Here is a 25666-nt window from a genome sequence, read left to right on the forward strand (position 1 = left end):
AGGGATCGTAGGCTCCGTTTGACCAACTCAAAGTCAGTCACGAGCAAGGCCGTCAGCTCCATGATGTTAGGCCGCAGAGCAACCGGAGATACGATCCGGAAAACAATCGCATCTCCGGCAAGGTAAGAGATTGGAAAAAAGTTTCCCCCGACCCCCACCCACCCCCCACATAAAACAAACCTGAGAACATTAACACATACTTTTAAAACACACCAAAAATAACAAAAAGGATGAATAGACAAACAGACCGTTGGCGAATAGTATTTGAAGACATTTCCAAATACCAAGCACTTTATCAATTCCAACACCACCAATCATTGGACATACAAGAGACTGCAGATGCTGGAATCCTGAGCAAACCACAAAGTGCTGGAGGAACTCAGCAGATCAGGCAGCATTTGAGATGTTGGACAGACAGCATTGCAGGTTGGCAAAAGAAAGAATGTTGTTTGTTCATTCCCTCCCCAGGTGCTGCCTGACCTGCCTCCGGCACTTTGTGTATTGATCACCATTCATTGCTTGTACAACAAATGGTGCGAATAATACTATTCAAACACCACTCATTATTCATTGCATTTCTCTCTTATTAGGAGAAAGATCAATGAAGAATTGAATCTGAAGATTGAATCTCAGCCACTAACAAACCCCCTATATCACAACTACCCTCAAGAGTAAAGGGCGTTTAATTGTCCCTAAGGACTTAGGGCAGTGGTACAGCAGTAGAAATGCTGCCTTACAACACCAGAGACCCGGGTTTGATGACTACGTGCTGTCTGTACGGAATTTGTACGTTCTCCCTGTGACCACGTGGGTTTTCTCTGGGTGCTCCGGTTTCCTCCAACACTCCAAAGACGTGTAGGTTTGTAATTTAATTGGCTTCTAAATGCGACAGGCCCTTCAGGGTTTCGGATATGGATGGTTCTAATGATCTTTGCCCAGCTAGTTCTCCACACGCAATTACAACACTCTCCCCCATCACTGAGCAGCTAACAGGGAGGAGACCAGTTGGCATGGATCAACTACAATTTAAAGGTATAGAACCTTTTTTACCATCGGCAGGTGGAAATGTCAAAACAGATCAGGAGTCTTTCTGAAACACTCTCCGACAACAGCAACACTGGTCCTGTACTCGCTGAAGTTTAGAAGAATGAGGGGGGGATCTCATTGAATCGTACTGAACAATGAAGCTGCGGCCGAGAGAGAGTGGACGTGGAGAGGACGTTTCCAGTAATGGGAGAGTCTGGGACCATAAGGCGCAACCTTAAAATAAATGGTTGCACATTGAGAATGGAATTTCTATAGCCAGAGTGTGGTGACTCTGTGGATTTCATTGCCACTGACTTGGTGGTGAAGACCAAGTCATTGGGTATATTTTAGGCAGAAATTGTCTTGATTAGTTTAGTTTGGAGATACAGCATGGAAAGCCACACATTCACAGGAGGAACGTGCAAACTCCACACAGATAGCATCCAAAGTCAGGATCAAACCCGAGTCTCTGGAACTGTGAGGCAACAGATCTACCACTGTGCCAACCGGGGACTAATATGGGTATCAAAGGTTATGGGGCGAAGGCAGGAGAATGGGGTTGAGAGGGAAAAATAGATCAGCCATTGTTGAATGGCAGAGCAGACTAGATGGGCTGAATGATCTAATTAGTGTCATAGTCATAAAATCATAGAGTGAGGAAACAGGCCCATTGGCCCAACTTGCCCACACCGACCAACATGTCCCATCTGTTTGCCTTTTGCCCATATCCCTCTAAACCCGTCTTATCCATGTACCTGTCCGAATGTTTCCAAAACATTGCGCCTTTACATGCACTTTTTGTCTTAAAATTTTAGTTTACGCTATTTATTATTGCAATCATTTAAGACTCAACGTTCTAAATTCCGAGTATGTCTACTCCCTATAAAACGTGTTCCACTAAATGACCTGTCGATGGAGCTGAACATTATCACCATATACAGGTTGCACATCCCGTTTTATTTAACACGGACGCCATTTGCAAGCAAATCATCCACATTGGAGACGAGGAGGAATTTCTTTAGACAGCGGGTGGTGAATCTGCGGACTTCATTGCCACAGACGACTGTAGAGGCCAAGTCATTGGGTATTTTTAAGGCGAAGATTGGCAGATTCTTGATTAGCAAGGGTGTCAGGGTTTATGGGGAGAAGGCAGGAGAAAGGGGATTGAGAGGAAAAGGTAGATTAACCATGATTGAATGGTAGAGTAGACGTGATGGGCCGAATGGCCAAATTCTGCTAGAACATATGAACCTACGAAAAGTGAGAATGAGGCCTATGGAAGAATATAAAAAATTCTTGTAGGTTGCTTCTGGTACTCCTGTTGAACCAGCTTTAACCAACCAAATTGAAAAAATGTTTTTGTTGGTCACTAGCCTTGCATGCAATCTTTATTACATCCCATTCATGCCTGAGATTGCACTGCAGTAACAATTTATACAGTCCTTTGGTTGGTGTATTTGAGGTATTTTTAAGGTGGAGATTCTTGATTAGTGCGGGGAGAAAGCAGGAGAATGGTGTTGAGAGGAAAAAATAGATCAGCCATGAATGAATGGCGGAGTGGACTTGATGGGCCGAATGGCTTAATTCTGCCCCTATGGCATGACCTTATGATAGAGCGAGGCACTAAGCCGTCCTTTTATTGCGTGGGTGAATGGAAGGATCGGAGGAAGGTTCGATGAGAATGTGGGAAGAATAAATAAGTGGTGCTGGATGTTGTTTGCAGATTTGGTGGGCTGACGTACCCCTCTCTGTGATCTGTGACTATCACAGTCCATTGACATTTTGCTTTAGTGGTGTCTAAGTCGATGGAAGACCGGAAGAAGGATATTCGGTATAATTATACTTAGTCGGCATGTGACCGCTAAATTTAATGCCTCAAGGAAAAAGCAAATTACACTACGCAACAGCAAATCAAAAAAAATTGTGCTGAATAAGATCATGAGACCATAAATAATTCAGCCTATGGAGTCTACTCCACCACTCAATCATGGCTGATCTATTTTTCCCTCACAAACTAATTTTCTTGCCTTCTCCCCGTAACCTTTAACCCCATTCCTCTGCTTTCTCCCTGTAACATTTAACACCCTGACTAATCAAGAACCTATCAATCTCCGCTTTAAAAACACCCAATGACTTGGCCTCCACCACTGTCTGTAGCAATGAATTCCACTGATTCACCACCCTCTGGCTAAAGAAATTCCTCCTTGTCTTTGGGGGTCTTTCAAACTGATGGGCATGAGTTTTTCCAGCAAAACAACCATTTACAGCCTGTTTTCTCATTCATAAAAATTAAAGAATAGCCATTGAAAAGGAGATTTTATTTGCGAGAGATCCAAAGGGCACCTTTTCCCTTAAATGAACTGTCAAGTTTCACAACTTCAGTGAATTATTAAGCAGCTTCAGAGAGAAATTAAGGCTTTAAAAAAAAAATTCTGAGCTTAGTTAGGCAACTTCTGCAATTAAAAAAAAAATAACTTACTAAAGAAATTTGCAGCAAACAATCTTGTGAATGCAGTGGCAATCTTTCCCAGCACCTAACCATTTGAGTGACTACTCCAGTGATTCAATGATGCTTTGTTGTCACGTTAGTCTCACCGACCCGGCAGCCTGACTCATGGTGTGGTGAAAAGGAAGGAACTACAGATGCTGCTTGACACCAAAGATAGACACAAAATGCTGGAGTAGCTCAGCGGGACAGGCAGCATCCTAGATAGAAGGAATGGCTGACGTTTCGGGTCAAGACCGTTCTACAGGGTTCAGGGTCTCGACCCGAAACGTCACCCATTCCTTCTCTCCAGAGATGCTGCCTGTCCCGCTGAGTTACTCCAGCATTTTGTGCCTAACCTGGATGTGGTGAGTGACAGGTTGATGCAGAGCGAAGACCCGCCTTCAAAATGGCCGACAGCCTTTGACAGACAAACAGAAGATGCGAGTCTGCCTTTGCTGACCACAAAACCTTGACTTTATTTTAATAGTTTAAGTATCTTTGACATTTGGAGACAATGATTATTTTGATTTTAACAGCTTAAGATTGAATCTTTAAAAATTAACCAGCAACAATTAAAAGCATTGGAGCAAACCAACTCAAAAAGAAGCAACTAAATTGTCATTTTTCTGCTGAATAAGAGGCAACACCAACCCCACTGAAATTCCTGGACACTTGGAGTGAATGCCGGATAATCCCAGCAGGCAGCAAACTACAGGAAATCTGTTTAAATGGGTGAATACCAACATATAATATAGAACAGTACAGCACAGAAACAGACCCTTCGGCCCACCGTGTCCGTGCTGGACGTGATGCCAAGACCCAATCTTATCTGCCAGCACATACTGTAATCCAAATCACTCAATTCCCTGCATATCTGTATGGCCATCCAAAAGTCTCTTTGATTCCAATATCACATCTACCTCCACCACCACCCCTGGCAGCTCGCACCAATGACTCACCAAAAAAATCTCTTTGATGAGTGGCATAAATGCGGTAGACAGTCAGTACCTGTCTCCCAGGGAAGAAATGTCAAGTAATTTGCCCCATCTTACCTTGCAGTTAAGCCCTCTTGTATTTGATATTTCCATCCAAACACAAAGGTTCTGCCTGTCTAACCTACCTATTGAACCTGCCGTTCAAACAGCCAGCAACATCTGGCCCAGGACATTCACATACAACCTACAGTCACATAACGTTCAAGTATACACCAGGCGATTTTTCCTGCACCACATAGACACATAGACAATAGGTGCAGGAGGAGGCCATTCGGCCCTTTGAGCCAGCAACACCATTCAATGTGTTCATGGCTGATCATCCACAATCAGTACCCCGTTCCTGCCTCCTCTCCATACCCCTTGATTCTGCTAGCCCTAAGAGCTCTATCTAACTCTCTTTTGAATGCATCCAGTGAATCGGCCTCCACTGCCTTCTGAGGCAGAGAATTCCACAAATTCATAACTCTCTGGGTGAAAGTTTTTCCTCATCTCAGTTCTAAATGGCTCCCCATTATTCTTAAACTATGGCCCCTGGTTCTGGACTCCCCCAATATCGGGAACATGATTCCTGCATCTAGCGTGTCCAATCTCTTAATAATTTTATATGTTTCTATAAGATTCGCTCTCATCCTTCAATGTTCCAGTGAATACAAGCCCAGTCGCTCCATTGTTTCGTCATATGACATTCCCGCCATCCCGGGAATTAACTTTGTGAACCTATGCTGCATTCCCTCAATAGCAAGAATGTCCTTCCTCAAATTAAGAGACCAATGTTGCATCAGCAAATCACTGTTGCTCCTCAAAAGCTTTGGGACTGCCTTTTCCTCTTCACTTTGAGGTTTGAGCTTGACTGATTGATCGTGGAATGTTACAGGCCTGTTCTATTTGCATCTTCATGCCCAGATATCAGGATCTTTGCGCGTTGCATTATAACACCACTTCGACCTGTAATAGTTCTGTGGTTGGAACTGCTGTGGAAAATCTAAATCACCATTCCACTCACTATCATTAGATGCGGCCACATCCTTATCAGGTTGAAAGCCAACGAGCTAAAAGGCAAGTGAAACAATTGTGTGTCATCATCTTGGCCCTTACAAATTGCCAACATGTCCCAAAGTGGTAAAGAGAGGTTGGAGCCACAACATGAGACGTGAGGCACAGAACAACTTGGTAGTTTTGAAGAAGACATTAAACACTGCAGATGTTGGAGTCATGAGTTGAGAACAAACCACTGGAGGAACTCAGCAGGGCAGGCAGCATCTGTGGAGGGAAATGGACACGAGACCTTTCAGTTCAGGATCCTTCTACTGTCTGAAGAAGGGTCCCGACCAGTCATCCGTCTATTCCCTCCATAGATGCTGTCCGACCCACTGAGTTCCTCCAGCAGTTTGTTTTTTAAAACTTAGTCTTTAAGAAGTTTGTGCTATAAAGGGTAGACAAATGCACAGGCTCGATTTAGGATGATATGGAATTTCAGTGGCAGAGCAAAGGCAATTAAAGATCTACAAGGGGAAAGATCTGGAGGAATGCCATTATAGAGTCATAGGGAGACAGCACGGAAGCAAGTCCTTTAGCCCATTGTATCTATGACAACCATTTACACTAACTCTAAACTGCAATTTAACTGGCTTTTGATCCACATCACCCCCACCAAACTCTCATTTCACTCCTGCCATCGGGAGGATCATGTGGTAGGAGCAGAATTAGGCCACTCGGCCCGTCAAGTCTACTCCGCCATTCAATCATGGTTGATCTATTTCTCCCTACTAACCCCATTCTCCTGCCTTCTCCCCAAAACCTCTGATGCCCGTACTAATCAAAGGTTGTTTGATTAAGGATGGGAAATTGAATTTGTTTGATTTGAAAGGGAAGAAGGTAAAGGAGCCAGAAAACTGTAACATCCAGGTTCAGGAACAGCTTCTTCCCTCCGGCCATCAGGCTATTAAACTCTACAACCTCCAAATAAACTCCGAACTATATAGAGTGTTTAAGAAGGAACTGCAGATGCTGGAAAATCGAAGGTAAATAAAAATGCTGGAGAAACTCAGCGGGTGCAGCAGCATCTATGGAGCGAAGGAAATAGACCTATTTCCTTCGCTCCATAGATGCTGCTCCACCCGCTGAGTTTCTCCAGCATTTTTGTCTACCTCCAACCTATATAGACTTGGGGTTATTGTTTTTGTCTTTGCACTATTATTGGTTGTGCATGCATGCGCCTGTGCTCGTGTTATTTACAGAGTACTCTGTCTACATATCTGTTGTACTGCTGCTAATAAGAATTACATGTACATAAGTAAATTAAATAAGAATTATATTGTTGCGTTTCGGGATGTATGACATTTAAACACTCCAGACTCTTAACTCAAATATCCTTCGTTGCATATCTTTCATTCATTGTTCTTTATCTCCCCACATCACCGTCTATATCTCTCGTTTCCCTTATCCCTAACCAGTCTGAAGAAGGGTCTCGACCCGAAACGTCACCCATTCCATCTCTCCAGAGATACTGCCTGCCCCTCTGAGTTACTCCAGCCTTTTGTGTCCATCTTCGGTTTAAACCAGCATCTGCAGATCCTTCTTACACATTTCCTCCGTCCAAGTCTTACACAGTTTTCCCAGCTAAAATAGTCAAACCTGCTCCCGGACTGGTGTTGACACGTCCCAGGTAAGCAGTAAAACAAGTCCCCGAGTTAGCTCGACCCAAGCCCTTGATCTTTCCGTCACGGCAAATGACGAGAATCCGTCACGCATGGTGTAGCAGACACAGACCCACAAAGCCGTAACACAGGAACTACGAAGCATAGCCAAGTATGGTGCAGGAGGATCTTAATACCCTGTCCCCCATTTATACATTCTGATATTCCATGCAGTTTCAGGAAATAGTATACTGTCGATAATAAAATACCCTTTGATTGCACAATTACGCAAAGACAGAAACAGGGTCCAAGGAGGTTATTTTAACATGGGTTCTTCCAGCAGTCTCAATGATAATGAATTACAATAATCAGTTGCCAAGACTCCTGGGATGTCAGGACTTTCATATGAAGAAAGACTGGATAGACTCGGCTTGTACTCGCTAGAATTTAGGAGATTGAGGGGGGATCTTATAGAAACTTACAGAATTCTTAAGGGGTTGGACAGGCTAGATGCAGGAAGGTTGTTCCCGATGTTGGGGAAGTCCAGGACAAGGGGTCATAGCTTAAGGATAGAGGGGAAATCCTTTAAGGCCGAGATGAGAAAAACATTTTTTACACAGAGAGTGGTGAATCTCTGGAACTCTCTGCCACAGAGGGTAGTTGAGGCCAGTTCATCGGCTATATTTAAGAGGGAGTTAGATGTGGCCCTTGTGGCTAAAGGGATCAGGGGGTATGGAGAGAAGGCAGGTACGGGATACTGAGATGGATGATCAGCCATGATCATATTGAATGGCGGTGCAGGCTCGAAGGGCCGAGTGGCCTACTCCTGCACCTATTTTCTATGTAGTTCCCGATTCAAACAGAACCTGTACAGAGTTAACAAGTCTTGGTTTTAGTTTTAGGGATACAATGTGGGAAAAGGACCCTCGGCCCACCGTGTCCGTGCCAACCAGCGATCACCTGTGCACTAGCTCTGTCTTACACACAAGGCACAATTAACAGAAGTTAATTAACCTGCACATCTTTGGAGTGCGGGAGGAAACCAGAGCACCCGGAGAAAATACACACCGTCACAGGGAAAACATACAAACTCAGCCAACACCCGTCGTCAGGATCAAACCTGGGACTCTGGCGCTGAAAGGCACCAATCTATTGCTGTACACACGGTGCCACCTCCACCTCCCCTCAAATATGTAGTGTAATGCAGTCGTAGTCATATAACATGGAAACAGCTCACTTTCCTATGTATGTCCCTAATCATTTTGCTCTACCTCCCCAAGGTATCCCTACGTTACTATGAGAATAAACACCGCCTATCCCATTGTTTTTTGCACAATCTTTTTCTTTTCAGTGTCTTATAGAATTTCTATAATTTACGTTTATGTGTGCTACCTGAGGCTATGTGCCTTTGATTCTGTTGTAAGCAAGATTTCCATTGTACTTGTACCTCACCATACTTGTGCACGTGACAATAAACTCAACATGATTTAACTTGCTATCTCTCTTAACTGCGTCAAGTGAAACGATGAAACCTATAAATATTTATCTCCCCATCTGGTCATCAACGTACTGGTAGTTTAAAAAATGTTAGCCTCCAGGACATTTTTGGTACCATCCTTCAAATTCCCTCTCCATGCTCATTTCCAACTCAAGTGAAAATGCCATATTCTAGAGTCACGGAGCTGTGCAGCACAGATATAGGCCATGCCAACTAAGTTGTCATTCTGGGCAAGAGCCATTTGGCCCATAGTCCTCTAAAACCTTCCTACTCAAATGTCTGTGCAAATGTCTTTTGAAAGTCATAATTGCCCTCCAGTTTTAGAATCCTCTACATTGGGGAAATGATTGTGAGCATTCACTTTAACCATGACCCTCGTGATCTTGTACACATCAAACAGGTCACTCCTCAGCCTTCCATGCTCCAAAGAAAAAAGTTCCAACCTATTCAGCTTTTCCCTATTGCTCAAGCCTGCAAGTGCACCTAACTTTCCAGTGAACCAAGGCTGGGAGCTAAACATGTAGGGGTATTCGATATTCAGGAAGGATAGACAGAAAGGAAGAGGAGGTGGATATAATGCAATAGCAAGGAGAGACATTAGCTTGGATGTTGTAGAATCGGTATGGGTAGAACTACGAAATAGCCTGGGGTAGTAAACGCTTGTTGGAGTTGTATACATTCCACCAACGAGCAGCAGGAAGGTTGGGGATAGCATCAAGCTGGAAATTAGAGATGCGTGTAGCAAAGGTACAGCGGTTATGATGGCTGATTTCATTCCACATATAGATTGGGCCAACCAAATTGGTAGCATCGCTGAGGAGAAGGATTTCCTGGAATGTATCTGGGATGGGTTTTTAAACGAATATGTAGAGGAACCGACTAGAGGGCATGCCAGCCTAGACTGGGTATTGTGTAATGAGGAAGGATTAGTTAGCAACAGTGACCATAATATGGTGGAATTCTGCATTAGGATGGAGAGTGACATGGTTAATTCAGAGACTAGAGTCCTGAACTTGAATAAAGGAGTCTTTGAAGGTATGAGATGGGAATTGGCAGGGATAGACTGGTAAATTATACTTAAAGGGTTGACAGTGGAGATGCAATGGCGAAGATTTAATGACCGCATGGATGAACTCCAGATTCATCCCACACAGTTCATCCCTGTCTGGCGAAAAAATAAAACTTGGAAGGGCGCTCAACGGTGGCTAACGAGGGAAGTCAAGGATAGTGTTAAACTCAAGGAAAAAGCATATAAAAATTTAGAACTCCGAGGACAAAGGGGTTAATTAAGGGGGGGGGGGAGAGCATGAAAGAAAGCTTGCAGGGAATATAAAAACTGGCTGTATAAGTTTCTATAGGTATGTAAAATGGAAAAGATTAGTGAAGACGAATGTAGGTCTCATACAATCAGAGACAGGTGAATTTTTAATGGGAATCAAGGAAATGGCAGAACAATTAAACAAGTACTTTGGTTCTGTCTTCACTAAGGAAGACACAAATAATCACCCGGAAATACTAAGGAATCAAGGATCTAGTGGGAGGGAGAAACCGAAGGGAATGCACATTAGTCAGAAAATGGTGTTAGGTAAACTGTTGGGACTGAAGGCAGATAAATCCCCAGGGCCTGATGGTCTACATCCCAGAGTACTCAAGGAGGTGGCCCTCGAAATCGTGGATGCATTGATGATCATTTTCCAATGTTCTCTCAACTCTGGATCAGTTCCTGTGGACTGGATGGTAACTCCACTTTTTAAGAAAGGAGGAAGAGAGAAAATGGGGAATTATAGACCAGTTAGCCTTATATCGGTAGTGGGGAAGATGCTAGAGTCGATTGTTAAAGATGTTATAGCAGCGCATTTGGAAAGCCGTGACGGGATCGGTCAAAGTCGACATGGAGTTATGAAGGGGAAATCATGCTTGAATAATGTTCTGGAATTTCTTTGAGGATGTAACTGGTAGAATGGATAAGGGAGAACCAGTGGATGTGGAGTATCTGGACTTTCAAAAAGCCTTTGACAAGGTCCCACACAAGAGATTAGTGTGCAAAATTAAAGCACATGGTTTTGGGAGTAGGGTATTGACATGGATAGAGAACTGGTTGGTAGACAGGAAGCAAAGAGTAGGAATTAATGGGTCTTTTTCAGAATGGCAGGCAGTGACTAGTGGGGTGACGCATGGCTCGGTGATGGGACCCCAGTTGTTTACAATATATATTAACGATTTAGATGAGGGAATTAAATGTAACATCTCTAAATTTGCGGAAGACACAAAGCTGGGTGGCAGTGTGAGCTGCGATGAGGATACTGTGAGGCCGCAGGGTGACTTGGATAGGTTGGGCAGAAGCATGGCAGATGCAGTATCATGTAGATAAATGTGAGGTTATCCACTTTGGTGGCAAGAACAGGAAGGCAGATTATTATCTGAATGGTGTCAGATTAGGAGAAGGGGAGGTGCAACGAGACCTGGGTGTGCTTGTACATCAGTCACTGAAAGTAAGCATGCAGGTACAGCAGGCAGTGAAGAAAGCCAATGGTCTTCATTGCGGGAGAATTTGAGTTTAAAAGCAAGGTGTACAGGGCAATTTTGATCTCCTAATTTGAGGAAGGGCATTATTGCCGTTGAGGGAGTGCAGCATAGGTTCACCAGGTTAATTCCCAGGATGGCGGGATTGACGTATGATGTAAGAATTGGTCGACTGGACTTCTATTCGCTGGAATTTAGAAGGATGAGAGGTGATCTTACAGAAACATATAAAATTCTTAGTGGATTGGACAGGGTAGATGCAGGAAAAATGGTCCCGATGTTGTGGGAGTCCAGAACCAGGGGTCAGAGTTTAAGAATAAGGGGTAGGCCATTTAGAACTGAGATGAGGAAAAACGTTTTCACTCAGGGAGTTGTGAATCTGTGGAATTATCTGCCACAGAAGGCTGTGGAGGCCAATTCACTGGATGTTTTCATGAGAGAGTTAGATTTAGCTCTTGGGGCTAACGGAACCAAGGGATTATGGGTCGAAAAGCCGGAATAGGGTACTGATTTTGGATGCTCAGCCATGATCATATTGAATGGTGGTGCTGTCTCGAAGGGCTGAATGGCCTACTCCTGCACCCATTTTCTATATTTCTATGTTTCCTATAATTGGGGGATTAGAACAGCACACAGTACTCTTTGTGCGGTCTCACCAATGACCTCTGAATCCCCAGCCTCTCACTTTTGCCAGACAGTATTTGTTGGAAATCTGCAAATTCACATAGATAACATTCAAAAACACTCCTTTATTTACCTTGTTACTAATGGCCCAGTTATGCCAAAAAGAGACTTGATTAGTCAGACATCCCCCAGTGTTAACAGAGCTAACTTCCCCTTTCTTAAGTCCACCGTCATTCTATTGCTAATGACGAAGAACTGTAGATTAGACCCATCTGACGCCAATGTTCCAGCGATGATATAGCACCTTAACAAGTAGTGAGCAGTCCCAGTGGGAAGGCAGCCAAGAGTTGGCAGATAAAGGTACTTAAAGCATTCAAACAATCACGCCTTCTCATCAGGCCGCTAACAGAAAAGAATAGTTGTCTCACTGAAGACACAAAATGCTGGAGTCGGGTCAGGTCAGGCACTATCCCTGGAGAACAAGGATACAGGTCTGAAGAAGGGTTCCAACCTGAAACGTCACCTATTCACCAGGATAGACTCAAAATGGTGGAGTAACTCAGCGGGTCAGGCAGCATCTCTGGAGAAAAGAAATAGGCAACGTTTTGGGTCGAGACCCTTCTTCAGACTTCTTCAGTCTGAGGAAGAGTCTCAACCTGAAATGTCACCTATTCCTTTTCTCCAGAGATGCTGCCTGACTCGCTGAATGACTCCACTATTTTATGTCTATCTTCGGTGTAAACCAGCACCTGAAGTTCCTTCCTAGACATGTTCTCCCAGGATGCTGCCTGACCCGCTGAATTACTCCAGCAATTTGTTTTTGTCTTTCCTTGATAAACCAAGTCCCTCGTTTCTACAGTCTTCTCTGTGAATCCTGGCTTCAGGAATGTGCCGTGTGGCACAATTTTTATCATTGACCACTGCCTGATATTCCAAGACCCCACAAAAATATAAAATGAGAATTCATCGGGAAAGCCTATAAATACCACGCTCAGCCTCACCAACCATCGATGACATAACAAGACATCTATCTATCTATCTATCTATCTATCTATCTATCTATCTATCTATCTATCTATCTATCTATCTATCTATCTATCTATCTATCTATCTATCTCTAAAATTTTGTTCAGATTGATGTTATATTTCACAAGTTATTGAAATGTAAAAATTTACAAATTCAAGTTTAAAATGTTAGCAGATATTGGGATCCAAATCCTTGCTGGCCCAGCTTGCAGCAAAGTTGCAATCGAGGAACACTCAGCCCTTCCAGCAAGTTTTTAGCTGAATAGCAGGGGGAGGGGGCAAATGCATTCTGTTTTAAAATCCTCGAAGCAAGAGGAGGGGGAGGCAGTGCTGGGGGATACACCCCTGTACAGTTGGGGGCTATGGGTGAGTGGTGGAATATGGGGGAACAGGCGAGTGGTGGAATATTGCATTGGGGAACAGGTTGCGTTGGTGGACCTGGCCTCCCGTGGGGGCTATGGGTGAGTTGTCAAATATTGTGTTGGGGGTACGGGTTGCGATTGGGGAACTAGGCCTACCATGAGACAGGGACCCAACGGGTCCCACTTGGTCTAGTCTTTAATATAATTGTATCTCCATCGAGGTAATAATTACAACATAGCTTCACTAACAGTCAGTCTGTCCCTTCCTTTTTGTGGTTTTTAATAGTATGTGTTAAATGTACGTTTTTCGTGTTCTTTAGCTTGTTTTATGTGGGGGGTGGGGGGTGGTTGGGGGAAACTTTTTTTAAATCTCTTACCTTGACGGAAATATGATTTTTTTCAGTATGGTATCTCTGTCCACACTGCGGCCTAACTTCGAGGAGTTGGTGGCCTTTGCTGGAGACCGACTTTGGGATCTACAACCGCGGGAGCCTGTGGGCTTAAAATCGTGGAGCTCGCGGTCTGGTTAGAGACCGAATTCGGGAGCTCCAAGCCGCAGGAGTTTCGACCACCCCGACGCGGTGCTTCAACCGCCGACTGCGGGAGCTTCGATCGCCCCGACGGATGGTTTGACTGCCCCGACCGCAGGAGAATAAAGACAAGAAGATTGGACTTTATTGTCTTCCATCACAGTGAGGAACGTGGGAATCGACTGTGGTGGATGTTTATGTTAACTTTTATGTAATTGTGTGTCTTGTTGTGTTTTTTAAGTGTGGCTGTATGGTAATTCGCATTTCACTGTACCTTAATTGGTACATGTGACAATAAAAGACCTTTGAAGAGCAAAAAAAATTGCAAAACATTTTAATGATGCAACCCAAGGCAAAAAATAAGTTGCTCACTAAAATGTTATTCAATAAAGGAAAGGCCAAGCATTGCAACAATTTCCCCTTCCATGCCCTGCAATATTATTTCAGGAATTGTGCAAGTAGTTTCCTTACCAAATACCGATTCTAGTAATCTTGATGAAAATCTTGTTTCCAACACAAAAATTAGTTCTGCCAAGAATCAATTTCCCACACACGTTTTCCCTTTTCCCTCATCCGTGAGCAGTGAAGGTAATGGCCAACTGGTGGTTAGTGTTAACAGTCAGCAGGGGAGCAGCAGAGGCAGTAAAAGGCGTCCCAAGTCTCGAAGAGGTCACCTGCGGGATTAGTCCATCTCATGCAAAACTAAGAGTATACGAGGCCTCCCAGGACGTTACTTTGTACAAGATCTTTGACATGTGGTTGAGAAGGTAAAGGAAAGTTAATTGCAGGGAACAGAAAGGGGGACTGCTCACATCCATGGTGCTACCCATTCCGATAAGGCCATGGATTCAATGGTACTTAACAGTCACATGAACCTAGGCACAGTGAAATTCTTTTGCGTACAATTCAGAAACGCTATTCATGAGCACAACCATACCCAAGTACAGGAGTGTAAGAATAGTAGACTATACTGAGGTAGTACACAAGAGCCGCCATGTTTCTGGTGCCATCTTGCATCCTACAAGTTTCAAAGTTATTAAAATTGCAAAGTTTTAACTTGGCTGTAAAGGCGCGTTGTCCTGCCGGGTCAGTGTTGCAAGGGTCAGGCTAGCCTAGCGATGGACTTTATCTTGCACTAAACTCTTAGCCAAGTTAAGACTATAGTTTTGTCCCTTTATCCTGTGTCTGTACACTGTAGACAGCTCTGTATATTTTTGTCTCTTTATCCTCTGATCACTTGTGGTTGGCTTGATCATAATCATGTATAGTCTTTCTGCTGACTGGATAGCACGCAACAAAAAAGCTCTACAGTAAACCTCGGTACATGTGACAATAAAAACTAAACTAATGCTGTAATGGATCTCTGGACTTAAAGGGGCAGTACAATTGATGTGGACACATCTCAGTCTATTTCCCATACGCAGTCTATTCCTCAGCTAATGCATCCAAATTCATAGTCAGCTTCCACATACACACTCGTAAGGGCTACCTCCTCCCTCTCGACCCCTTTGCTGTTACTATTCTGTTGTACGGTTCAGTTGCTCCTGGAGGTACCGAGGTCTAAGCGGAAGCTCAGAGGGGATAGAGCCTTCTCTGTTGCTGCTCCGACATTATGGAACACTCTACCTTTGCACATTAGACAGGCCCCTTCACTGTCCATTTTCAAAACTCTTAAAACCCTTTTCTATTCCTTGGCTTTCGCCCCTGCATGAGACTTTGCTCTTGTTTTAGTGTTTCTATTATTGCTTTTTATTGTTTTTACTGCCTTTTAATGTTTTTATTGTTTTGTTTTATGTTTATGATTAGTCATGTACAGCACTTTGGTACTCAATCCAGCCTTACCAAGACTCAATGATGGGAAGTTCTTGGTTCCATCAGGGGGGCATACCGGGGTGGCACAGTGGCACAGCTTTAGAGTTGCTGCCTTGCAGTGCCAGAGATCCGGGTTCAGTCCTGTGTACGGGTGCTGTCTATATGGAAATTGCGCGTTCTCCCTGTGACCGTGTGGGTTTTCTCTGGGAGCTCTGGTTTCCTCCCACACTCCAAAGATGTACAGGTTTGTAGGTTAATTGGCTTTAGTAAAATTGTAAATTGTCCCTAGTGTGTAGGATAGTGCTAGTGTGCAGGGTGATCGCTGTGGGTCGAAGGGCCTGTTTCAGCGCTGTATCTCTAAAGTCTAAAGTCCAAAGAGCTGACCAGTTCATGAGTGGAAACCCGATTCAGGCCAGCGTTGCTAGCTCACTCACTCACTCACCCACTCACTCAATGGTCTGCTTCATCCATTGCCTCATACCGAATGGAAACAGACCCTCGGCCCAACTTGCCCACACTGATCTACCCCTTTGGATATCACTGATAATCAGAGATTTTTATAGGTCGTTGAAATGTTTTGAAGTACTTAAACAAAAAATGTTTTAAGTGCATTCAAAAACACAAATTATTAGTTCAAGACATAAATAGGTTTAGGTTCATTCATGGCATGTGTACAAAGTTACAATTAAAAAAAAGCTTTATTTTGCATGCTATCTAAAGAGACCAGATTTCCTCCGCATATAATCGTCAAACTCAAATACACTAGATAGAGCAAAGTGGAAGATAGGAAATGCAAAATATCATCCAACGTCATCAAGGGGTAGTGGTGAATCAGACAGTATCCTAGTTTATGGAAGAGGAAAGAGTTGTTCCTGAGTCTGGTGGTGCGCACTTTCAACTTCTATATCATCTTTTGCCGGATGGGAGCAGGGAGCTGGAGGAATGACCAGGGTGGGACATCTTTGATTATGTTGGCTGTTTTTCTGAGTCAATGGTGGGAAACCTGGTCTGTGTGATGGACTGGACTACAACAACTCAAATTAAAAGAAAGAAACTAAACATTTAGCTAACTCTAAGGGACATGTTGGAACACAAAAGAATGTACCAACTATGGTTGACATAAAGCAGACAGAAAGATGCAAAATGCACCAGTTCCTTTACTCATCCACTCGCAGTCCACACCAGGACTTAATGATGGGCCTAGAAGCCTCCATACAAACTCCATCCTTTACCAACCAACTATATCTCTATCAAGAATCAGAAAGCTGGATCGGAACATCATCAAGCAGCATCTTCAGTTCAGTTTACAGATACAGCACGGAAACAGGCCCTTCGGCCCACCGAGTGCATGCTAACCAGCGATCCCGCACTAACCTACAGCGATCCCCGTACACAAGAACACACTACGGACAATTTACAGAAGCCAGTTAACCTACAAACCTGTACATCTTTGGAGTTTGGGAGGAAACCGGAGCACCCGGGGAAAACCCAGGTGGTCAGGGGGAGAACGGACAAACTCCATACAGACAGCCCCCATTGCCAGGATCGAACCGGGATGTCTGGCGTTGTACGGCAGCAACTCTACTGCTACGCCATCATGTGGGGGCAGAAGGTGCAAGTCAATAACGTTTCACGTCGAGCCACTCCACCTATCCTGATGCAGTGTCTCTGCCAAAACTGTAATCTTATACTTTTTACATCCACAGATCCTGCTTGACCTGCTGAGTAATTCCAGCAATGCTCTAGATTCTAGCATTTGCAGTCTCTGTTGCCTTCACCCTCCCATCGATATCCTTGGCAAGTGTCTGAAACTCTGCCTCAGGCTCGCTGCCATATTCCCTATCAATGTCGAGCTTTCGGTTTATTATTGTCATGTGTATTGAGGTACAGTGAAAAAAGTTTTGTTTTGCATGCTATCAAAACAGGTCAGATATACAATACATAAAAACCAATCTCTTCAAAGACAACACAATACAATGCACAATAGATAGAGCAAATGGAGTGCAGAATATAGTTCCCTGCATTGTAGTGCATCAGTTTCATAGACAACATAGAACAAGAACAGGCCCTTGTGCCCACAATGTCTGTGCCCAACCTGAAGCCAAGATAGAACCCGTGTCCCTCTATTTCCTGCATATCTATTTGAGTATCCAAAAGTTCAAAATTACACTGACGTATCTGCTTCAACCACCACCCCCAGCAGCACATTCCAGGTTCTTACTACCCTCCGTGTAACAAAACCTGACCTGTAAATCTCCTTTAAACTTTGCCCCTCTCACCACAAAAACAATATGCCCTATAGTACTTGATTATTCCATTCTGGTATAAAATATTCTGTCATCTCTATCAATACCTCTCTTTATATTACAGTATGTGCCCGTATCAAGTCTCCCCACAAGCTCTGGTGTTCCAGAGAAAACAATCCAAGTCTGTCCAGGGATCGTACTGAGGTGTATACTCCTCTGCACCCTTTCCAAAGCCGCCACAACCTCCCTGTAATGGGACGACTGGAAGAGCACACAATAATCCAAACAAAGCCCAATGTCCCCAGTGGGGTAGAGGTGAATCGGACACTACCCTAGCTCAGAGGCCTGATAACGGAGGGGAAGAAGCTGTTCCCGAGTCTGGTGTTCTCTGGAGAGAAGGAATGGGTGACGTTTTGGGTCGAGACACTTCTTCAGACTGAGAGTCAGGGGAAAGGGAAACGAGCTGACTGCTCCTCTTCCTCAGGATGAACCACAGATCATGCATCTATTCTCTACAAATCCATCCAGACAACACCTGATCGAACCCCCGTCTCTGGCGCTGTAAGTCAGCAGCACCACCGCTGCCCCACTCTTGTCACACACTAGAGGAAGTATGCAGTTGTGCTGGAGAAAGTGCAGCGGAGACTCACCAGGATGTTGCGCGGATTGGAGACATTTAGTTATGGGAAAGATTTGATAGATTGGGCTTATTTTCCCTCGAGCAAAGGTGTTGGAAAGGTTACCTGATAGAGGTATATACAATTATAAGTGGCACAGATAAGGTAGATGTCCCCAATCTTTTTTTTCCTTTGATAGGGGTATCATAAACAACAAATAGGTTTAAATTTAGAAGAAGTTTTAGAAGTGGATCTGAGTGGAAAATGATTTTGTCAGACAGAGATTGATTGATGTCTGGAAATTCTGCTGGAGATACACATGATAATAACAAACCAGTGTCAATGTCATGGTGGTGATGGAGTCAGATGGAATCACTATGTTTAAGAGATATTACGACAGGTACTTACATAGGCACGGTATAGATGGATACAGACCTAATACAGATAAATGAAATTATCGCAGATGGGCAGAGACGTCAACATGGGCTGAATGTTGAATTTATTCGGTTTCAGATAACTTCATTTCTCTCTCTCTGTATTAGTCATCCATCTACAATATTAGTTCAGCCAATTTCTTTCTGCTTCTCCTTTTTCTCTCTCTCTGGGAAAGGACACAATGGTGTAGCCGCAGAGTTGCTGCCTTACAACGCCAGAGACCCAGGTTCGATCCTGACTACGTATGGGTGTTGTCTGTGTGGAATTTGCACGTTCTCCCTGTGTGCGGGGATAGCGGATATGGGGAGAAGGCAGGAACGGGGTACTGATTGGGGGTGATCAGCCATGATCACATTGAATGGCGGTGCTGGCTCGAAGGGCCGAATGGCCTACTCCTGCGCCTATTGTCCATTGGTCGCGTGGGTTTCTTGCGGGTGTGCCGTTTTCCTCCCACATCATAAAGACATGCGGGTTTGCAGGTTAATTGGCCTCTGCAAAATCACTCCCAGTGTGTCAGGAGTAGATGAGGAAGCGGGGTAATGTAAAACCAGTGCCCACGGGTGATCGACGGTCAGTGTGGACTTGGTAGGCCGAAGTGCCTGTTTCCATGCTCTATCGCTAAACTAAAATCTCTGCAAAGACATGCCCAGCCTGACATGCAGAGCACAATTGCCTGCTCCACCTTTCCCATCTCCTACGTTACATTGTCTATGTTCTCACTATCTAACTGCTCCAATTCACTAATTGACGGCATAACCTTGTTTATAGCTCATAACTTCACGTCATAGGAGCAGAATTAGGCCATTCGGCCCACTGAGTCTACTCCGCCATTGAATCATGGCTGATCTATCTTTCCCTCATAACCTCATCCTCCTGCTTTCGCCCAATCACCTTTGACACTCTTACTAATTAGCAATCAACCAATCGCCACTTTAAAATTACCCAATGATTTGGCCTCCACTGTCGCCTGCGGCAATAAACTCCAGCGAGTACAGGCCCAGTGCCGTAAAATGCTCATCGTACGTTAACCCATTCATCCCCGGGGTCATTCTCGTAAACCTCCTCTGGACACAGCACATCATTCCTCGGATATGGGGCCCCATGCCTGATGGACCCCGCTGCCCCCTCCATGGTCAACCTAGGCTTACCCTTCCAGAGGGAACCTGCAGCCCACACACCTTTCCCTGTAGCCTGAAAACATAACTCTGTTTCCCGTCCCACAGATGCTGCCTGACCTGCTGAGTATTTCCAGCATTTTCTGTTTTCATTTCCGATTTCTGGCATTGAGTGCTTTGCTTTTATTTTCACTTTAATGTCACAAGGAGATCCTGACTATTCCAAACAATCATATGTCCATAATGTACAAACAAGGAACTGCAGGTGCTGGTTTATACCAAAGGCAGACACAAAGAGTTGGAGTAACTCAGCGGGCGAGGCAGCATCTCTGGAGTAAACGGACAGGTGACCTCTTGTGTTGGGACCGAAATGTCACCTATTCTTCCCCCCTCCCCCCCAGAGATGTTTCCTGACCCACTGAATTACTCCAGCACTTTGTGTCTATCTTACCTCATGTTTATTGCTGTCTTGGGAGGAACTTAAGCATTTTCACACATACCTGTTAATTATAGAGAGACAAAGAATATGATATGATAGGCACAGAAAACTGGAGTAACTCAGCAGGACAGGCAGCATCTCCGGATAGAAGGAATGGGTGACTTTTCGGGTCGTGACCCTTTTTTTGGACTACTTGCAGGGTCTGTGTCAGAAAATTCCAGCACCATACGATCCCCATCCTTAATCTCGTTCTTTCTCTCTAGCCCCCTCAATAAAACCTCCCTATTTCTATCTCGCCTACACACACACACACACCTGGTGGTGAAACTAGTGTCTCGTCTACACTTGATTGATTCATTCTTGGGGGTTTCACTGTCCACGGTTAGTGAATAGGTCTTTCTACTGATTGGCTCTATTTTATGGGCGGTGGACACACAATTGCGACATACAATTAAAATCTATAGGATCTTTGATTAAAATCACTAAATCTCACAAAATCGGACTTAAATTCTCACTTAAATCTCACTAAATCTACCAATATTCACTCTTCCCCCTTTGTCACAGCCCCTGCATTAGAACCCATTGTAATTGGGCCCCTGTGAATACAAATAATTGCCCCATTTGTTTATACTTCCATTAGTCAGTCCCTAACGAACGAATTCCTAACTATCCCGATGTTATGTAAAGGGTCCATATCCGCGTAATTTTATCAAGAGAAGGCTTTTAAATGTCTCCTTCTTGATGTTGCACCCTTTGATCGGCGATTTCCAACGTGTTAAGGAGGCCCCTAGGTGAGGGGAAGGAAGATAAGGAGGGGTATAGGCGCCCGAGCTTCACTTACCTGGCTCAGGTAAGGCTGCCCCGAGTCAGCCTGTGTGGAGAGTGGCGGAGCTCTCGCTTCTGCTCCTGAAATGTGCCTCTCGTCGCTTCAACTCGGTGGACTCGTCCCAGCCTGCTTGCACGTTCACCTGGACGTAATCCCTGATCCCTGGAGCGAGGCTTTAGCGGTGGAAGAGAGGGGGGGACAGGCTGTTAAAACCGGACGTCCTACTCGCACCGCCCCACTGACTCAACCACAACTTTCCCACCCAGGCTAACATCTAGCGGCAGTCGCCCTCTGCTGTCCCACCACGTCCACAACCCCACTCCCCGAGTGCTCCACACTCTACAAGCAAATACTGCAATAGAACAAATATTTGCAATGCATTAACGCCCTTCACGTCGCCCTGGTTTTGAAGTACAGTCATTGCCGCAAATGATGACAGTTTGTGCAACCATGAATCATAAAAAAAAAAATAGATGTATAGGAAGGAACTGCGGATGCTGGTTTCCACCGAAGGTAGACACAAATAGCTGGAGTAACTCGACGGGACAGGCGGCATCTTTGGAGAAAAGGAATAGGTTTGGGGTCGAGACCTTTCTGCAGACTGAGAGTCAGGGGAAAGGGGAAACGAGAGATGGAGAGATATAGAACAAATGAATGAAAGATATGCAAAAATGTAACGATGATCAAAGAAAGATGGAGCCCACAATGGTCCATTGTTGGCTGTGGGCTGGGTGATAACGAGTTATACACACAATTAAACTCAACAGTAGATTATCTTGTTTTCCATTCAGGGATTAATATTTACAGAAAAATGGAAAGAACTTTCCAAGTCATCCTTGAAATAGTCTCAGGGATTTCATTTGACATCATCTCTACTAGCGTTTACGAATCCTGTCTGGATTTGGGGTTCTTTGCTACAAGGGGAGATTGGACAAACTTGGGGAAACAAGGAGCTGCAGATGCTGGTTTACAAACTCAGATGGTCAGGCAGGAACTCAGGAGAACACGGATAGGTCAGGACCCTTCTTCAGACCCGAAACGCCACCATGTTCTCCAGGGAGGCTGCCTGACCCACTGAGTTACTCCAATATTTTGTGTTTTATTTTTGGACATAATGGATTGTTTTCTCCGGAACGCCAGAGTTTGAGGGGAGATGGGAGAGAGGTATAGTAAATTAGGAGAGGCTTAAATAGGGTAGACAGTCAGTACCTTTTCCCCAGGGTGGAAGTGCCTAGGACTAAAGCGCATAGCTTTAAAGTGAGTGGGGGAAGGTTTAAAGGAGATGTGCATGGATTTTTTTTTACATAGAAAATGATGGGTGTCTGGGAATCAGGCAACTGAACCATCCCATCACCAACTAGAGAGTGACTCTGACCTATCATCTACCTCACTGAAGACACTCAGACTATCTTTAATCAGACTTTACTGAATTTCATTTTAGTTTTTTAGTTTAGTTTAGAGATACAGCGTGGAAACAGACCCTTCGGCCCACTGAGTCCGTGCCGACCAGCAGCCCCCGCACATTAACACTATCCTACACAAACTAGGGACACTTTACAATTTTACCACGTCAATTACCCTATAAACCTGTACATCTTTGGAGTGTGGGTGGAAACCGTAGCTCCCGTAGAAAATCCACGCAGGGAGAAAGTACAACTCCGTACAGACAGCACCCATTGTTAGGATCGAACACGGCACTCGGGCATTGCAAGGCAGCACATCTACCGCTGAGCCAGCGTGGACTAAACGTCATTTCATTTATCCTGTTTCTGTACACTGTACAGTCTTTTCGCTGACTGGATAGCACACACCAAAAAAGCTTTTCACTGTGCCTCGGTCCACGTGACAATAGATAAATAAATGAAACTAAACTAAGCAGTTGGCTCCCAAAAATTGAAATAACCGACTCGTTTTTTTAATCAACAATAATTGCGGGATATACTTAGTCAACAAGTAGGGAGACATCCTACTTTTCCAGTGCCATTTCTCTGAAATATAGCCAGAAAAAAACTACCAGGCAATTGATAGAAGGAAACAGGGCTAATGGGAGGGGTTGACTGTTGGACAGTCTAGAGATGAAAAGGACACAAAAGGGTGTTAAGGGCCTGTCCCACTAACGTGACTTCTCAGCGACTGTCTTTGATCTTCAAGCTTGAGGGCACTCGCCTGAAAAACCGCAAGCTGGATCGACCGTCAGCGATGAAACCGCGAGCTGGATCGACCGACCGCACACACATAAACACATCGCAAAGGCGGCGGCCAGGGAAAGCGGGGGAGCGCTGTCTGAAATTCACACCCGCGATGAACAGGAAGGTAAAAGACGGCTGGCACATAACGGTACGTCCTTTAGAGAGAGGGGGAGAGAAGGGGAGAGAGGGGGAGAGAAGGGGGGAGAAGGGGGGAGGAAGAAGGAGTGGAGACACTTTTAAGAAGCCAGACAACTTTTAATAAATTTTAGCGGGCATTTAACATTACCTGTCGGTTTACTTACCTTTATTTTCTCAACGAGCTGTACTCGCGACTATCCTCGATTTCCATTGATCACCCTCAATTACCTACGAATAACATGCTGACCTACTACGACCTACCTCGACTAAACCTACGAGTAAAGAAAAAAATCTAATTTTTTCCATGGGGACCTTTTTTTACTCGTGGGCATTTTTCAACATGTTGAAAAATACGCCGCAACCTAGCTGAGGCCTCGGGTATGCGGGGACTACTCTCGAGCATGAAGGAGAGTTACAAAGACCTCCTAGGACCTCGTGTCGACCATGCTGCGAGAATGAGTCGAGGGCAAACTCATCTGAACTCGCGGATTAGGTCGCCGCAGTGGGACAGCCCCTTAAGATAAGTAGAGGAGAGTGAAATTTAAAGTCAGAGAAAGAGACATAGGTGGAAAGGGACGATGGGGGAGGTTTAAGAGGAGCAGGATAGTGGGGGAAATGGTTGTGCACCTGGATTTAATGGGGGCACAGGAAACAGAGAGTTACGTTTAGCTTAGTTTATTGTCACAGCGAAAAGCTTTTTGTTGCGTGCTAACTAGTCAGCGGAAAGGACGGCACCGTGGCGCAGTGGTAGAGTTGCTGCCTTACAGCACTAGAGACCTGGGTTCAATCCTGACTATGGGTGCTGTCTGTACAGAGTTTGTATGTTCTCCCTGTGATCACGTGGATTTTCTCCAGGTGCTCCAGTTTCCTCCCACACTCCAAAGACACGCAGGTTTGTGGGTTAATTTGCCACGGTAAAGATTCTAAATTGTCCCTAGTGTGTAGGACAATGCTAGGGTAATGGGATTGCTGATTGGCATGGACTCGGTGGGCTGAAGGGCCTGTTTCTGCGCTGTATCTCTAAACTAAACCACATATGATTACAATCGAGCCGTCCACCGTGTACAGGGACATGAGAAAGGGAATAACATTTAGTGCAAGATCAAGTTCAGCATAGTCCAATTAAAGATAGTCTGAGGGTCTTCAATGAGGTAGGCTGCAACTCAGGACTGCTCTCTAGTTGTTGGTGGGGTGGTTCAGTTGCCTGATAACAGCTGGGAAGAAACTGAGGGAGAGGGGCAATGTAACTAGTAAACATTGTCTCCTATATTCATGAAACTTTGATTAACACGGCCGTTAAATATAATGACAAAACCAAATGCCTGTTAAATAAAATGACAAAAACCAAAACCAGCAGTTTTGCTTTCATGGGAAAGTGGTCAGAATTCAGTTACGATACGATACGATAGAACTTTATTTATCCCAGGAGGGAAATTGATCTGCCAACAGTCATAACAACACAAAATACATGAAACATGAAATTAAAGTGATGAGTGGAAAAGGCTTGGGGATGTGCAAAGATTGGGGGAGGGGGGGGGGGGGGGGGGGGGGGGGTGGGGGGGAGTCAGTCTCAGTCTACCCCACAACAGAAGTTGTAAAGTTTGATAGCCACGGGGAAGAAGGATCTCCTGTGGCATTCTGTCCTCCATCCACAGCAATTAAAATTAATTGACAAAATAAAAGCTGAAGTTCACCATTAAATGACATTTTTGAACATAACGGATGACTGCACTGCACTTCAATGGTATATGGACACACTGATCTGTTCTGTATTATTTATGCCTGCAATATTCTGTTGTGCTGAAGCAAAGCAAGAATTTCATTGTCCTATCTGGGACACATGACAATAAACTCTTTTGAATCTTGAATCAAAATCAAGAATTGGTTTGAAGCGCTGTGTGGGAATTGCATATGCCTTAGTTTGCCAATGGTTTTTTTTCTGACTGATTTAACATCCCTCCCACTAGAATTTGACCAATGCATTGGAAATCCCCTGAGTGACTATTATAATGACGTTTTGCTTGTACACCCGATTATTCTGCATGTTTATTTTTGCATCACTGTGCAATGATCAAATGTTGTGACTAAGTTCCCCAGCTCTTTCTCCCAGTCACCCTGTTATTAAACATAATGAATGTGGC

At 44.5% G+C, this 25666-nt stretch overlaps 1 protein-coding gene across 1 annotated transcript in view; it reads right to left on the reverse strand.

Moving 5' to 3' along the window:
- Positions 1-21503, reverse strand: part of mst1r (macrophage stimulating 1 receptor) — a 110827-nt gene extending 89324 nt beyond the window's left edge. Inside the window, exon 1 of the mRNA XM_033037066.1 lies at positions 21214-21503. The gene's annotated coding sequence lies outside the window, so the exon portion shown is untranslated. The remainder of the gene's footprint in view (positions 1-21213) is intronic.
- Between the last annotated feature and the right edge of the window lie 4163 nt (positions 21504-25666).

This window comes from Amblyraja radiata, chromosome 18 (assembly GCF_010909765.2).
Source record: "Amblyraja radiata isolate CabotCenter1 chromosome 18, sAmbRad1.1.pri, whole genome shotgun sequence".
NCBI classification, from domain to species: Eukaryota; Metazoa; Chordata; class Chondrichthyes; order Rajiformes; family Rajidae; genus Amblyraja; species Amblyraja radiata.